Source organism: Phyllobates terribilis, unplaced genomic scaffold (genome assembly GCF_046119375.1).
Source record: "Phyllobates terribilis strain yellow unplaced genomic scaffold, ASM4611937v1 Scaffold_1__5_contigs__length_1240528914, whole genome shotgun sequence".
Taxonomy (NCBI): domain Eukaryota; kingdom Metazoa; phylum Chordata; class Amphibia; order Anura; family Dendrobatidae; genus Phyllobates; species Phyllobates terribilis.
In genome coordinates this window covers 1191529572-1191547257 of record NW_027362761.1, presented here as the reverse complement: position 1 = coordinate 1191547257, position 17686 = coordinate 1191529572, and positions in this window count along the sequence as shown.

Below are 17686 nucleotides of genomic sequence, written 5' to 3'. Positions count from 1 at the left end.
CTATGTACAAGAATATAACTACTATAATACTGCTGCTATGTACAAGAATATAACTACTATAATACTGCTGCTATGTACAAGAATATAACTACTATAATACTGCACCTATGTACAAGAATATAACAAGCATAATACTGCCCTCTTTGTACAAGAATAAATCTACTATAATACTGCTCCTATGTACAAGAATATAACTACTATAAAACTGCCCCTGTGTACAAGAATATAACTACTATAATACTGCTCCTATGTACAAGAATATAACTTCTATAATACTGCCCCCTATGTACAAGAATATAACTACTATAATACTGCTCCTATGTACAAGAATATAACTACTATAATACTGCCCCCTATGTACAAGAATATAACTACTATAATACTGCTCCTATGTACAGGAATATAACTACTATAATACTGCCCCTATGTACAAGAATATAACTACTATAATACTGCCCCTATGTACAAGAATATAACTACTACAATACTGCCCCTATGTACAAGAATATAACTACTATAATACTGCTCCTATGTACAAGAATATAACTACTATAATACTGCCCCCTATGAACAAGAATATAACTACTATAATACTGCCCCCTATGTACAAGAATATAACTACTATAATACTGCCCCTATGTACAAGAATATAACTACTATAATACTGCCCCAATGTACAAGAATATAACTACTATAATACTGCTCCTATGTACAAGAATATTACTACTATAATACTGCTCCTATGTACAAGAATATAACTACTATAATACTGCTCCTATGTACAAGAATATAACTACTATAATACTGCTGCTATGTACAAGAATATAACTACTATAATACTGCTCCTATGTACAGGAATATAACTACTATAATACTGCCCCTATGTACAAGAATATAACTACTATAATACTGCCCCTATGTACAAGAATATAACTACTACAATACTGCCCCTATGTACAAGAATATAACTACTATAATACTGCTCCTATGTACAAGAATATAACTATTATAATACTGCCCCCTATGAACAAGAATATAACTACTATAATACTGACCCCTATGTACAAGAATATAACTACTATAATACTGCCCCTATGTACAAGAATATAACTACTATAATACTGCCCCAATGTACAAGAATATAACTACTATAATACTGCTCCTATGTACAAGAATATTACTACTATAATACTGCTCCTATGTACAAGAATATAACTACTATAATACTGCTCCTATGTACAAGAATATAACTACTATAATACTGCTGCTATGTACAAGAATATAACTACTATAATACTGCCCCCTATGAACAAGAATATAACTACTATAATACTGCTCCTATGTACAAGAATATAGCTACTATAATACTGCTGCTATGTACAAGAATATAACTACTATAATACTGCTCCTATGTACAAGAATATAACTACTATAATACTGCCCCTATGTACAGGAATATAACTACTATAATACTGCCCCTATGTACAAGAATATAACTACTATAATAGTTCCCCTATGTACAAGAATATAACTACTATAATACTGCCCCCTATGTACAAGAATATAACTACTATAATACTGCCCCCTATGTACAAGAATATAACTACTATAATACTGCTCCTATGTACAGGAATATAACTACTATAATACTGCCCCTATGTACAAGAATATAACTACTATAATACTGCCCCTATGTACAAGAATATAACTACTATAATACTGCCCCTATGTACAAGAATATAACTACTATAATACTGCTCCTATGTACAAGAATATAACTACTATAATACTGCCCCCTATGAACAAGAATATAACTACTATAATACTGCCCCTATGTACAAGAATATAACTACTATAATACTGCCCCTATGTACAAGAATATAACTACTATAATACTGCCCCAATGTACAAGAATATAACTACTATAATACTGCTCCTATGTACAAGAATATAACTACTATAATACTGCTGCTATGTACAAGAATATAACTACTATAATACTGCCCCCTATGAACAATAATATAACTACTATAATACTGCTCCTATGTACAAGAATATAGCTACTATAATACTGCTGCTATGTACAAGAATATAACTACTATAATACTGCTCCTATGTACAAGAATATAACTACTATAATACTGCCCCTATGTACAAGAATATAACTACTATAATACTGCCCCTATGTACAAGAATATAACTACTATAATACTGCCCCTATGTACAAGAATATAACTACTATAATACTGTCCCCTATGTACAAGAATATAATTACTATAATACTGCCTCCTATGTACAAGAATATAACTACTATAATACTGCTGCTATGTACAAGAATATAACTACTATAATACTGCTGCTATGTACAAGAATATAACTACTATAATACTGCACCTAAGTACAAGAATATAACAAGCATAATACTGCCCTCTTTGTACAAGAATAAATCTACTATAATACTGCTCCTATGTACAAGAATATTACTACTATAATACTGCTCCTATGTACAAGAATATAACTACTATAATACTGCTCATATGTACAAGAATATAACTACTATAATACTGCTGCTATGTACAAGAATATAACTACTATAATACTGCCACCTATGAACAAGAATATAACTACTATAATACTGCTCCTATGTACAAGAATATAGCTACTATAATACTGCTGCTATGTACAAGAATATAACTACTATAATACTGCTCCTATGTACAAGAATATAACTACTATAATACTGCCCCTATGTACAATAATATAACTACTATAATACTGCCCCTATGTACAAGAATATAACTACTATAATACTGCCCCTATGTACAAGAATATAACTACTATAATACTGTCCCCTATGTACAAGAATATAACTACTATAATACTGCTGCTATGTACAAGAATATAACTACTATAATACTGCTGCTATGTACAAGAATATAACTACTATAATACTGCACCTATGTACAAGAATATAACAAGCATAATACTGCCCTCTTTGTACAAGAATAAATCTACTATAATACTGCTCCTATGTACAAGAATATTACTACTATAATACTGCTCCTATGTACAAGAATATAACTACTATAATACTGCTCCTATGTACAAGAATATAACTACTATAATACTGCTGCTATGTACAAGAATATAACTACTATAATACTGCCCCCTATGAACAAGAATATAACTACTATAATACTGCTCCTATGTACAAGAATATAGCTACTATAATACTGCTGCTATGTACAAGAATATAACTACTATAATACTGCTCCTATGTACAAGAATATAACTACTATAATACTGCCCCTATGTACAAGAATATAACTACTATAATACTGCCCCTATGTACAAGAATATAACTACTATAATACTGTCCCCTATGTACAAGAATATAACTACTATAATACTGCTGCTATGTACAAGAATATAACTACTATAATACTGCTGCTATGTACAAGAATATAACTACTATAATACTGCACCTATGTACAAGAATATAACAAGCATAATACTGCCCTCTTTGTACAAGAATAAATCTACTATAATACTGCTCTTATGTACAAGAATATAACTACTATAAAACTGCCCCTGTGTACAAGAATATAACTACTATAATACTGCTCCTATGTACAAGAATATAACTTCTATAATACTGCCCCCTATGTACAAGAATATAACTACTATAATACTGCTCCTATGTACAAGAATATAACTACTATAATACTGCCCCCTATGTACAAGAATATAACTACTATAATACTGCTCCTATGTACAGGAATATAACTACTATAATACTGCCCCCTATGTACAAGAATATAACTACTACAATACTGCCCTTATGTACAAGAATATAACTACTATAATACTGCTCCTATGTACAAGAATATAACTACTATAATACTGCCCCTATGTACAAGAATATAACTACTACAATACTGCCCTTATGTACAAGAATATAACTACTATAATACTGCTCCTATGTACAAGAATATAACTACTATAATACTGCCCCATATGAACAAGAATATAACTACTATAATACTGCCCCCTATGTACAAGAATATAACTACTATAATACTGCCCCTATGTACAAGAATATAACTACTATAATACTGCCCCAATGTACAAGAATATAACTACTATAATACTGCTCCTATGTACAAGAATATTACTACTATAATACTGCTCCTATGTACAAGAATATAACTACTATAATACTGCTCCTATGTACAAGAATATAACTACTATAATACTGCTGCTATGTACAAGAATATAACTACTATAATACTGCTCCTATGTACAGGAATATAACTACTATAATACTGCCCCTATGTACAAGAATATAACTACTATAATACTGCCCCTATGTACAAGAATATAACTACTACAATACTGCCCCTATGTACAAGAATATAACTACTATAATACTGCTCCTATGTACAAGAATATAACTATTATAATACTGCCCCCTATGAACAAGAATATAACTACTATAATACTGACCCCTATGTACAAGAATATAACTACTATAATACTGCCCCTATGTACAAGAATATAACTACTATAATACTGCCCCAATGTACAAGAATATAACTACTATAATACTGCTCCTATGTACAAGAATATTACTACTATAATACTGCTCCTATGTACAAGAATATAACTACTATAATACTGCTCCTATGTACAAGAATATAACTACTATAATACTGTCCCCTATGTACAAGAATATAATTACTATAATACTGCCTCCTATGTACAAGAATATAACTACTATAATACTGCTGCTATGTACAAGAATATAACTACTATAATACTGCTGCTATGTACAAGAATATAACTACTATAATACTGCACCTAAGTACAAGAATATAACAAGCATAATACTGCCCTCTTTGTACAAGAATAAATCTACTATAATACTGCTCCTATGTACAAGAATATTACTACTATAATACTGCTCCTATGTACAAGAATATAACTACTATAATACTGCTCATATGTACAAGAATATAACTACTATAATACTGCTGCTATGTACAAGAATATAACTACTATAATACTGCCACCTATGAACAAGAATATAACTACTATAATACTGCTCCTATGTACAAGAATATAGCTACTATAATACTGCTGCTATGTACAAGAATATAACTACTATAATACTGCTCCTATGTACAAGAATATAACTACTATAATACTGCCCCTATGTACAATAATATAACTACTATAATACTGCCCCTATGTACAAGAATATAACTACTATAATACTGCCCCTATGTACAAGAATATAACTACTATAATACTGTCCCCTATGTACAAGAATATAACTACTATAATACTGCTGCTATGTACAAGAATATAACTACTATAATACTGCTGCTATGTACAAGAATATAACTACTATAATACTGCACCTATGTACAAGAATATAACAAGCATAATACTGCCCTCTTTGTACAAGAATAAATCTACTATAATACTGCTCCTATGTACAAGAATATTACTACTATAATACTGCTCCTATGTACAAGAATATAACTACTATAATACTGCTCCTATGTACAAGAATATAACTACTATAATACTGCTGCTATGTACAAGAATATAACTACTATAATACTGCCCCCTATGAACAAGAATATAACTACTATAATACTGCTCCTATGTACAAGAATATAGCTACTATAATACTGCTGCTATGTACAAGAATATAACTACTATAATACTGCTCCTATGTACAAGAATATAACTACTATAATACTGCCCCTATGTACAAGAATATAACTACTATAATACTGCCCCTATGTACAAGAATATAACTACTATAATACTGTCCCCTATGTACAAGAATATAACTACTATAATACTGCTGCTATGTACAAGAATATAACTACTATAATACTGCTGCTATGTACAAGAATATAACTACTATAATACTGCACCTATGTACAAGAATATAACAAGCATAATACTGCCCTCTTTGTACAAGAATAAATCTACTATAATACTGCTCCTATGTACAAGAATATAACTACTATAAAACTGCCCCTGTGTACAAGAATATAACTACTATAATACTGCTCCTATGTACAAGAATATAACTTCTATAATACTGCCCCCTATGTACAAGAATATAACTACTATAATACTGCTCCTATGTACAAGAATATAACTACTATAATACTGCCCCCTATGTACAAGAATATAACTACTATAATACTGCTCCTATGTACAGGAATATAACTACTATAATACTGCCCCCTATGTACAAGAATATAACTACTACAATACTGCCCTTATGTACAAGAATATAACTACTATAATACTGCTCCTATGTACAAGAATATAACTACTATAATACTGCCCCTATGTACAAGAATATAACTACTACAATACTGCCCTTATGTACAAGAATATAACTACTATAATACTGCTCCTATGTACAAGAATATAACTACTATAATACTGCCCCATATGAACAAGAATATAACTACTATAATACTGCCCCCTATGTACAAGAATATAACTACTATAATACTGCCCCTATGTACAAGAATATAACTACTATAATACTGCCCCAATGTACAAGAATATAACTACTATAATACTGCTCCTATGTACAAGAATATTACTACTATAATACTGCTCCTATGTACAAGAATATAACTACTATAATACTGCTCCTATGTACAAGAATATAACTACTATAATACTGCTGCTATGTACAAGAATATAACTACTATAATACTGCTCCTATGTACAGGAATATAACTACTATAATACTGCCCCTATGTACAAGAATATAACTACTATAATACTGCCCCTATGTACAAGAATATAACTACTACAATACTGCCCCTATGTACAAGAATATAACTACTATAATACTGCTCCTATGTACAAGAATATAACTATTATAATACTGCCCCCTATGAACAAGAATATAACTACTATAATACTGACCCCTATGTACAAGAATATAACTACTATAATACTGCCCCTATGTACAAGAATATAACTACTATAATACTGCCCCAATGTACAAGAATATAACTACTATAATACTGCTCCTATGTACAAGAATATTACTACTATAATACTGCTCCTATGTACAAGAATATAACTACTATAATACTGCTCCTATGTACAAGAATATAACTACTATAATACTGCTGCTATGTACAAGAATATAACTACTATAATACTGCCCCCTATGAACAAGAATATAACTACTATAATACTGCTCCTATGTACAAGAATATAGCTACTATAATACTGCTGCTATGTACAAGAATATAACTACTATAATACTGCTCCTATGTACAAGAATATAACTACTATAATACTGCCCCTATGTACAGGAATATAACTACTATAATACTGCCCCTATGTACAAGAATATAACTACTATAATAGTTCCCCTATGTACAAGAATATAACTACTATAATACTGCCCCCTATGTACAAGAATATAACTACTATAATACTGCCCCCTATGTACAAGAATATAACTACTATAATACTGCTCCTATGTACAGGAATATAACTACTATAATACTGCCCCTATGTACAAGAATATAACTACTATAATACTGCCCCTATGTACAAGAATATAACTACTATAATACTGCCCCTATGTACAAGAATATAACTACTATAATACTGCTCCTATGTACAAGAATATAACTACTATAATACTGCCCCCTATGAACAAGAATATAACTACTATAATACTGCCCCTATGTACAAGAATATAACTACTATAATACTGCCCCTATGTACAAGAATATAACTACTATAATACTGCCCCAATGTACAAGAATATAACTACTATAGTACTGCTCCTATGTACAAGAATATAACTACTATAATACTGCTGCTATGTACAAGAATATAACTACTATAATACTGCCCCCTATGAACAATAATATAACTACTATAATACTGCTCCTATGTACAAGAATATAGCTACTATAATACTGCTGCTATGTACAAGAATATAACTACTATAATACTGCTCCTATGTACAAGAATATAACTACTATAATACTGCCCCTATGTACAAGAATATAACTACTATAATACTGCCCCTATGTACAAGAATATAACTACTATAATACTGCCCCTATGTACAAGAATATAACTACTATAATACTGTCCCCTATGTACAAGAATATAATTACTATAATACTGCCTCCTATGTACAAGAATATAACTACTATAATACTGCTGCTATGTACAAGAATATAACTACTATAATACTGCTGCTATGTACAAGAATATAACTACTATAATACTGCACCTAAGTACAAGAATATAACAAGCATAATACTGCCCTCTTTGTACAAGAATAAATCTACTATAATACTGCTCCTATGTACAAGAATATTACTACTATAATACTGCTCCTATGTACAAGAATATAACTACTATAATACTGCTCATATGTACAAGAATATAACTACTATAATACTGCTGCTATGTACAAGAATATAACTACTATAATACTGCCACCTATGAACAAGAATATAACTACTATAATACTGCTCCTATGTACAAGAATATAGCTACTATAATACTGCTGCTATGTACAAGAATATAACTACTATAATACTGCTCCTATGTACAAGAATATAACTACTATAATACTGCCCCTATGTACAAGAATATAACTACTATAATACTGCCCCTATGTACAAGAATATAACTACTATAATACTGCCCCTATGTACAAGAATATAACTACTATAATACTGTCCCCTATGTACAAGAATATAACTACTATAATACTGCTGCTATGTACAAGAATATAACTACTATAATACTGCTGCTATGTACAAGAATATAACTACTATAATACTGCACCTATGTACAAGAATATAACAAGCATAATACTGCCCTCTTTGTACAAGAATAAATCTACTATAATACTGCTCCTATGTACAAGAATATAACTACTATAAAACTGCCCCTGTGTACAAGAATATAACTACTATAATACTGCTCCTATGTACACGAATATAACTTCTATAATACTGCCCCCTATGTACAAGAATATAACTACTATAATACTGCTCCTATGTACAAGAATATAACTACTATAATACTGCCCCCTATGTACAAGAATATAACTACTATAATACTGCTCCTATGTACAGGAATATAACTACTATAATACTGCCCCTATGTACAAGAATATAACTACTATAATAATGCCCCTGTGTACAGGAATATAACTACTATAATACTGCCCCTATGTACAAGAATATAACTACTATAATAATGCCCCTATATACAAGAATATAACTACTATAATACTGCTCCTATGTACAAGAATATAACTACTATAATACTGCCCCTATGTAGAAGAATATAACTACTATAATACTGCCCCTATGTACAAGAATATAACTACTATAATACTGCCCCTATGTACAAGAATATAACTACTATAATACTGTCCCCTATGTACAAGAATATAACTACTATAATACTGCTGCTATGTACAAGAATATAACTACTATAATACTGCTGCTATGTACAAGAATATAACTACTATAATACCTCACCTATGTACAAGAATATAACAAGCATAATACTGCCCTCTTTGTACAAGAATAAATCTACTATAATACTGCTCCTATGTACAAGAATATAACTACTATAAAACTGCCCCTGTGTACAAGAATATAACTACTATAATACTGCTCCTATGTACAAGAATATAACTTCTATAATACTGCCCCCTATGTACAAGAATATAACTACTATAATACTGCTCCTATGTACAAGAATATATCTACTATAATACTGCCCCCTATGTACAAGAATATAACTACTATAATACTGCTCCTATGTACAGGAATATAACTACTATAATACTGCCCCTATGTACAAGAATATAACTACTATAATAATGTCCCTATGTACAAGAATATAACTACTATAATACTGCCCCTATGTACAAGAATATAACTACTATAATACTGCTCCTATGTACAAGAATATAACTACTATAATACTGCCCCCTATGAACAAGAATATAACTACTATAATACTGCCCCCTATGTACAAGAATATAACTACTATAATACTGCCCCTATGTACAAGAATATAACTACTATAACACTGCCCCAATGTACAAGAATATAACTACTATAATACTGCTCCTATGTACAAGAATATTACTACTATAATACTGCTCCTATGTACAAGAATATAACTACTATAATACTGCTCCTATGTACAAGAATATAACTACTATAATACTGCTGCTATGTACAAGAATATAACTACTATAATACTGCCCCCTATGAACAAGAATATAACTACTATAATACTGCTCCTATGTACAAGAATATAGCTACTATAATACTGCTGCTATGTACAAGAATATAACTACTATAATACTGCTCCTATGTACAAGAATATAACTACTATAATACTGCCCCTATGTACAAGAATATAACTACTATAATACTGCCCCTATGTACAAGAATATAACTACTATAATACTGCCCCTATGTACAAGAATATAACTACTATAATACTGTCCCCTATGTACAAGAATATAACTACTATAATACTGCCCCCTATGTACAAGAATATAACTACTATAATACTGCTGCTATGTACAAGAATATAACTACTATAATACTGCTGCTATGTACAAGAATATAACTACTATAATACTGCACCTATGTACAAGAATATAACTACTATAATACTGCTGCTATGTACAAGAATATAACTACTATAATACTGCTGCTATGTACAAGAATATAACAACTATAATACTGCTCCTATGTACAAGAATATAGCTACTATAATACTGCTGCTATGTACAAGAATATAACTACTATAATACTGCTCCTATGTACAAGAATATAACTACTATAATACTGCCCCTATGTACAAGAATATAACTACTATAATACTGCCCCTATGTACAAGAATATAACTACTATAATACTGCCCCTATGTACAAGAATATAACTACTATAATACTGTCCCCTATGTACAAGAATATAACTACTATAATACTGCTGCTATGTACAAGAATATAACTACTATAATACTGCTGCTATGTACAAGAATATAACTACTATAATACTGCACCTATGTACAAGAATATAACAAGCATAATACTGCCCTCTTTGTACAAGAATAAATCTACTATAATACTGCTCCTATGTACAAGAATATAACTACTATAAAACTGCCCCTGTGTACAAGAATATAACTACTATAATACTGCTCCTATGTACAAGAATATAACTTCTATAATACTGCCCCCTATGTACAAGAATATAACTACTATAATACTGCTCCTATGTACAAGAATATAACTACTATAATACTGCCCCCTATGTACAAGAATATAACTACTATAATACTGCTCCTATGTACAGGAATATAACTACTATAATACTGCCCCTATGTACAAGAATATAACTACTATAATACTGCTCCTATGTACAAGAATATAACTACTATAATACTGTCCCCTATGTACAAGAATATAACTACTATAATACTGCCCCCTATGTACAAGAATATAACTACTATAATACTGCCCCTATGTACAAGAATATAACTACTATAATACTGCCCCTATGTACAAGAATATAACTACTATAATACTGCCCCTATGTACAAGAATATAACTACTATAATACTGTCCCCTATGTACAAGAATATAACTACTATAATACTGCCCCCTATGTACAAGAATATAACTACTATAATACTGCTGCTATGTACAAGAATATAACTACTATAATACTGCTGCTATGTACAAGAATATAACTACTATAATACTGCACCTATGTACAAGAATATAACTACTATAATACTGCTGCTATGTACAAGAATATAACTACTATAATACTGCTGCTATGTACAAGAATATAACTACTATAATACTGCTCCTATGTACAAGAATATAGCTACTATAATACTGCTGCTATGTACAAGAATATAACTACTATAATACTGCTCCTATGTACAAGAATATAACTACTATAATACTGCCCCTATGTACAAGAATATAACTACTATAATACTGCCCCTATGTACAAGAATATAACTACTATAATACTGCCCCTATGTACAAGAATATAACTACTATAATACTGTCCCCTATGTACAAGAATATAACTACTATAATACTGCTGCTATGTACAAGATTATAACTACTATAATACTGCTGCTATGTACAAGAATATAACTACTATAATACTGCACCTATGTACAAGAATATAACAAGCATAATACTGCCCTCTTTGTACAAGAATAAATCTACTATAATACTGCTCCTATGTACAAGAATATAACTACTATAAAACTGCCCCTGTGTACAAGAATATAACTACTATAATACTGCTCCTATGTACAAGAATATAACTTCTATAATACTGCCCCCTATGTACAAGAATATAACTACTATAATACTGCTCCTATGTACAAGAATATAACTACTATAATACTGCCCCCTATGTACAAGAATATAACTACTATAATACTGCTCCTATGTACAGGAATATAACTACTATAATACTGCCCCTATGTACAAGAATATAACTACTATAATACTGCTCCTATGTACAAGAATATAACTACTATAATACTGCCCCCTATGTACAAGAATATAACTACTATAATACTGCTCCTATGTACAGGAATATAACTATTATAATACTGCCCCTATGTACAAGAATATAACTACTATAATAATGCCCCTATGTACAAGAATATAACTACTATAATACTGCCCCTATGTACAAGAATATAACTACTATAATACTGCTCCTATGTACAAGAATATAACTACTATAATACTGCCCCCTATGAACAAGAATATAACTACTATAATACTGCCCCCTATGTACAAGAATATAACTACTATAATACTGCCCCTATGTACAAGAATATAACTACTATAATACTGCCCCAATGTACAAGAATATAACTACTATAATACTGCTCCTATGTACAAGAATATTACTACTATAATACTGCTCCTATGTACAAGAATATAACTACTATAATACTGCTCCTATGTACAAGAATATAACTACTATAATACTGCTGCTATGTACAAGAATATAACTACTATAATACTGCCCCCTATGAACAAGAATATAACTACTATAATACTGCTCCTATGTACAAGAATATAGCTACTATAATACTGCTGCTATGTACAAGAATATAACTACTATAATACTGCTCCTATGTACAAGAATATAACTACTATAATACTGCCCCTATGTACAAGAATATAACTACTATAATACTGCCCCTATGTACAAGAATATAACTACTATAATACTGTCCCCAATGTACAAGAATATAACTACTATAATACTGCCCCCTATGTACAAGAATATAACTACTATAATACTGCTGCTATGTACAAGAATATAACTACTATAATACTGCTGCTATGTACAAGAATATAACTACTATAATACTGCACCTATGTACAAGAATATAACAAGCATAATACTGCCCTCTTTGTACAAGAATAAATCTACTATAATACTGCTCCTATGTACAAGAATATAACTACTATAAAACTGCCCCTGTGTACAAGAATATAACTACTATAATACTGCTCCTATGTACAAGAATATAACTTCTATAATACTGCCCCTATGTACAAAAATATAACTACTATAATACTGCCCCCTATGTACAAGAACTTAAATACTATAATACTGCCCCTATGTACAAGAATATAACTACTATTATACTGCCCCTATGTACAAGAATATAACTACTATAATACTGTCCCCAATGTACAAGAATATAACTACTATAATACTGCCCCCTATGTACAAGAATATAACTACTATAATACTGTCCCCAATGTACAAGAATATAACTACTATAATACTGCCCCCTATGTACAAGAATATAACTACTATAATACTGCTGCTATGTACAAGAATATAACTACTATAATACTGCTGCTATGTACAAGAATATAACTACTATAATACTGCACCTATGTACAAGAATATAACAAGCATAATACTGCCCTCTTTGTACAAGAATAAATCTACTATAATACTGCTCCTATGTACAAGAATATAACTACTATAAAACTGCCCCTGTGTGCAAGAATATAACTACTATAATACTGCTCCTATGTACAAGAATATAACTTCTATAATACTGCCCCCTATGTACAAAAATATAACTACTATAATACTGCCCCCTATGTACAAGAACTTAAATACTATAATACTGCCCCTATGTACAAGAATATAACTACTATTATACTGCCCCTATGTACAAGAATATAACTACTATAATACTGCCCCTATGTACAAGAATATAACCACTATAATATTGCCCCCTATGTTCAAGAATATAACTACTATAATGCTGCTCCTCTGTAAAAGAATATATCTACTATAATACTGCCCTCTATGTACAAGACTATAACTACTACAATAGTGCCCCTATGTACAAGAATATAAGTACTATAATAATGCCCCTTATGTACAAGAATATAACTACTATAATGGTACCCCCTAAGTTCAAGAATATAACTACTATAATACTGCTCCTATGTAGAAGAATATAACTACTATAATACTGCTCTCTATGTACAAGAATATAACTACTATAATGCTGCCTCCTATGTACAAGAATATAACTACTATAATATTGCCCCCTATGTACAAGAATATAACTACTATAATACTACCCCCTATGTACAAGAATATAACTACTATAATACTGCCCCCTATGTACAAGAATATAACTACTATAATGCTGCTCCTATGCACAAGAATATAACTACTATAATACTGCTCCTCTGTAGAAGAATACAACTACTATAATACTGCTCCCGGTGTACAAGAATATAACTACTATACTACTGCCTCCTATGTACAAGAATATAACTACTATAATACTGCCCCCTAAGTACAAGAATATAAATACTATAATACTGCCCCTATGTACAGGAATATAACTACTATAATACTCTCCTATGTACAAAACTATAACTACTATAATGCTACTCCTATGTACAAGAATATAACAACCATAATACTGCTCTCTGTGTACAAGAATATAACTCCCATAATACTGCTCCCTGTGTACAAGAATATACCTACTATAATACTCTTCACTATTTACAAGAATATAACTACTGTAATAATGCCCCCTGTGTACAAGAATATAACTAATTTAATACTGCCCCCTATGTATAAGAATATAACTAATGTAATACTGCCCCCTATGTACAAGAATATAACTACTATAATACTGCCCCTATGTACAAGAATATTACTACTATAATACTGCTCCTATGTACAAGAATATAACTTTAGTAATACTGCTCCCTTTGTACATGAATATAACTATTATAATATTGCCCCTATATACAAGAATATAACTACTATAATACTGCTGCTATGTACAAGAATATAACTACTATAATACTGCTCCTATGTACAAGAATATAACTACTATAATACTGCCCCTATGTACAAGAATATAAATACTATAATACTGCCCCTATGTACAAGAATATAACTACTATAATACTGCCCCTATGCACAAGAATATAACTACTATAATACTGTCCCCTATGTACAAGAATATAACTACTATAATACTGCTGCTATGTACAAGAATATAACTACTATAATACTGCTGCTATGTACAAGAATATAACTACTATAATACTGCCCTCTTTGTACAAGAATAAATCTACTATAATACTGCTCCTATGTACAAGAATATAACTACTATAAAACTGCCCCTGTGTACAAGAATATAACTACTATAATACTGCTCCTATGTACAAGAATATAACTTCTATAATACTGCCCCCTATGTACAAAAATATAACTACTATAATACTGCCCCCTATGTACAAGAACTTAAATACTATAATACTGCCCCTATGTACAAGAATATAACTACTATAATACTGCCCCTATGTACAAGAATATAACTACTATAATACTGTCCCCAATGTACAAGAATATAACTACTATAATACTGCCCCCTATGTACAAGAATATAACTACTATAATACTGTCCCCAATGTACAAGAATATAACTACTATAATACTGCCCCCTATGTACAAGAATATAACTACTATAATACTGCTGCTATGTACAAGAATATAACTACTATAATACTGCTGCTATGTACAAGAATATAACTACTATAATACTGCACCTATGTACAAGAATATAACAAGCATAATACTGCCCTCTTTGTACAAGAATAAATCTACTATAATACTGCTCCTATGTACAAGAATATAACTACTATAAAACTGCCCCTGTGTGCAAGAATATAACTACTATAATACTGCTCCTATGTACAAGAATATAACTTCTATAATACTGCCCCCTATGTACAAAAATATAACTACTATAATACTGCCCCCTATGTACAAGAACTTAAATACTATAATACTGCCCCTATGTACAAGAATATAACTACTATTATACTGCCCCTATGTACAAGAATATAACTACTATAATACTGCCCCTATGTACAAGAATATAACCACTATAATATTGCCCCCTATGTTCAAGAATATAACTACTATAATGCTGCTCCTCTGTAAAAGAATATATCTACTATAATACTGCCCTCTATGTACAAGACTATAACTACTACAATAGTGCCCCTATGTACAAGAATATAAGTACTATAATAATGCCCCTTATGTACAAGAATATAACTACTATAATGGTACCCCCTAAGTTCAAGAATATAACTACTATAATACTGCTCCTATGTAGAAGAATATAACTACTATAATACTGCTCTCTATGTACAAGAATATAACTACTATAATGCTGCCTCCTATGTACAAGAATATAACTACTATAATATTGCCCCCTATGTACAAGAATATAACTACTATAATACTACCCCCTATGTACAAGAATATAACTACTATAATACTGCCCCCTATGTACAAGAATATAACTACTATAATGCTGCTCCTATGCACAAGAATATAACTACTATAATACTGCTCCTCTGTAGAAGAATACAACTACTATAATACTGCTCCCGGTGTACAAGAATATAACTACTATACTACTGCCTCCTATGTACAAGAATATAACTACTATAATACTGCCCCCTAAGTACAAGAATATAAATACTATAATACTGCCCCTATGTACAGGAATATAACTACTATAATACTCTCCTATGTACAAAACTATAACTACTATAATGCTACTCCTATGTACAAGAATATAACAACCATAATACTGCTCTCTGTGTACAAGAATATAACTCCCATAATACTGCTCCCTGTGTACAAGAATATACCTACTATAATACTCTTCACTATTTACAAGAATATAACTACTGTAATAATGCCCCCTGTGTACAAGAATATAACTAATTTAATACTGCCCCCTATGTATAAGAATATAACTAATGTAATACTGCCCCCTATGTACAAGAATATAACTACTATAATACTGCCCCCTATGTACAAGAATATAACTACTATAATACTGCCCCTATGTACAAGAATATTACTACTATAATACTGCTCCTATGTACAAGAATATAACTTTAGTAATACTGCTCCCTTTGTACATGAATATAACTATTATAATATTGCCCCTATATACAAGAATATAACTACTATAATACTGCTGCTATGTACAA